This window comes from Elephantulus edwardii, unplaced genomic scaffold (assembly GCF_000299155.1).
Source record: "Elephantulus edwardii isolate Elephantulus edwardi_28Jun2011 unplaced genomic scaffold, EleEdw1.0 scaffold00013, whole genome shotgun sequence".
Classification (NCBI taxonomy): Eukaryota; Metazoa; Chordata; class Mammalia; order Macroscelidea; family Macroscelididae; genus Elephantulus; species Elephantulus edwardii.
This window is the reverse complement of record NW_006399763.1, coordinates 20,581,511-20,584,121: the sequence shown is the minus strand read 5'-3', so window position 1 is coordinate 20,584,121 and position 2,611 is coordinate 20,581,511. Positions and strand designations below refer to the sequence as shown.

General features: G+C 36.1%; 1 protein-coding gene across 1 annotated transcript in view; it reads right to left on the bottom strand.

The window, feature by feature from the left end:
- The window catches only part of NDUFAF4 (NADH dehydrogenase (ubiquinone) complex I, assembly factor 4), an 8,534-nt gene that overhangs the window by 971 nt on the left and 4,952 nt on the right, over positions 1–2,611 (bottom strand). The window lies entirely within an intron of this gene.

Below are 2,611 nucleotides of genomic sequence, written 5' to 3'. Positions count from 1 at the left end.
TAGATTAGACTAAATCTTAAAAATTGTACCTGCTTCAGAAGCACAGGATTCTGATTTTTGCTTTAACACTTTTATTTAATAACCTTCATTCTGCATCCTAGTTTTGTATTTTATATAGAGTGTCCCCTAAAAAGCTCGAGACAATTCAAATATTGCTATAGATCGTAATTCAAAGAAAACTGACCAATGTCAATAACTACACACAAAAGTATACAATCTATGCATACTCACATGCAGGTTCATTCACTGTGGTGTTAAGGGTTATTCAAAATGGCTTCATAGTCACTAACTTTACCATGTAAATGGGTGGGAATACGTAAATAATGTGTTAGTCTATCTACAATGGGACTGCCATTAAATTGAGCCGATTTATAGCAGAATTTGAGAGTCAGCAAAGAAGCAAGAGCATGCAGCATGCCCTTCAGCATCAGAGATACTCGTACCAGCCAGACCAACAGGAGAGCAGCAGAGAACCAGTGATGAGAGAGAACTGACATGAGACAGAGCTGACTGCTATGCCATGGAACCACAGCTAAGAACCTTTTCCACAAGCTTCCTGGTAGATTAAGGGTTGTGAAGAGACACTGAGAGGACTAAGAGCTTTGTAACACCTACCTAAAGCCATGAGACTGAAGGTTGAGGTGACCGTGACCACATTTCAAAGCTGTCTTGATTGAGTGATTACATCTGCTACTAAGCTAAAGTACAGCCTCCTGACTTCCCTAATATGGTTCTGAGTGGTCTGTGAGCTATTGCAACAGATTCTGAATCCAGCAAAGCAGTAAGACTGATGTTGGGCGTGTGGGGGACATGTCTCACCTCACGGGAATTGGTTGTGCTGCTGATGCTGTTGACAGGTACAGTTCACCCTTGTGGAGTTTGGAGAGGTCAGATATAACCATCCCATGCTATCCTTGCTCTTTTTACACTCCCTGAATCTTTGCTCTGTGCTCCATTCCTATTAACTATGCCAAAAATTTCCTGCTCTTTTCCAACTACATGTCTAAGTGCTGCTTTCTACGCAGAGTAAAAAAAAAAAAAAATTAAAATGCTGTAGTCTTATCTTTTAAAAATACTCATGAAATCCCAAACCACCTTATAACCAGTTCTCTTCTTTTTAGTCAAGTTTTAAAAGATAAAGGCATTTGCCATCTATGAGGAATGCACAGTTGTTAAACTCAGAGGGCACTTTTTCAGGTCTTATTTGTACTCAATACAACAGGTGACATTCTTGGTTTCCATGCCAGTTCTTTTCTTATTTTTCATCTATCCCTCTAGTGGTTTGCTTCTCATTTTCTTAGTGGATCTCTTTCCTTTCTGCTTCTCTTTAAATGATGTGCTCATCAAGGTCAAGCCCCTAATACTTCTCTAACTGCCATCACAATATTTAGGTAGAAACACTCATAAATCTCTGACCTCAGATCTACAGCTTCTCCTGATTTCCAGATTCATATTCCCAGATGCTTAAAGGGTATCTCTATTTCTAAAATCTGTACAAAAATAAAAAACTAAAAAACAAACCCAAATCCAAATTCTTTAATGAGATAAACAAGGACCTTCAGGATCCTGCCTTCAGCTCTTCTTCCCACTTTGCCCTAATTATACAGAAATCCAATCATTTTCAAAAGGCAAAAGCTACTGCTGTAATTCTATACTGCAATCTTGGCCTAAACACTTTAGCTAACTTCTTCAGTTTCAAAAACTCAAATCATCTTTCATCTATTTTCATAAATAAATAAGAACTCTTAGGAAATTGGAAATACAAAAGCAACTCCAACAAAACTCAACTTCCCAAATGAGATAAAAGTATTCTTTCCAATTAGAATCCAGTATAATAATTAATGAAGAAACATTAGAGGCAAGTTGATAAAATAAGAACATATTTAAGATGGATAAGTGCTACAGAGGAAGAAAAAATTTTTATTTCACATAGATGAGATCACCTTTAAAATATGAGTTAGAAAATCAACTAAAAAAATGAAATACATTGAAACTCAGAAATGTATGTGGCTCCAATACAAAAATCACATTCTGATATATTAGCTATAAACGGTTTAAAAATTTTGAGTGTAAAAGGATCCTGTTAACAGCCTCCTTTCTATCCTCATAAACTCAATTCATTAAAAAGATGCTAATTCTCCTCAAATTAATCTATAACATTTAATTTAATTACATTCTAAACACAAACAGAAGTGGGTTTTAATTTTATATTCTAGCTCATCTGGGAAATCAAAGAGAAAAACAAAGACATTTCTTAAAAGAATGAGATTTCTTAATATATATAAAAGTCTATTATTAGAAAGCTCTGCTGGCTTAGGGGTAAGGAATTGTGCTGCCAATCCAACGGCTCATTGTTCGAATTCAGCAATCACTCTGCGGGAGGAAAGATGAGCAATCTCCTCCCATGTGATTTACTGTCTATGAAAACCTGCTGGAAGGTCAGCCAGCAGTTAGTTCTGACTCGATGGCATGTAACAAAAACAGTTAAAAAGGTAAGTCTGTTGTACAGAGAAATATAGAAATAGGACTGAGAGGTCCATAAATGAATGCATATCTGTACATAAGTGTGAGCAAATACATGCTATTGCTATCTGGTGTCTTGAATTCAATT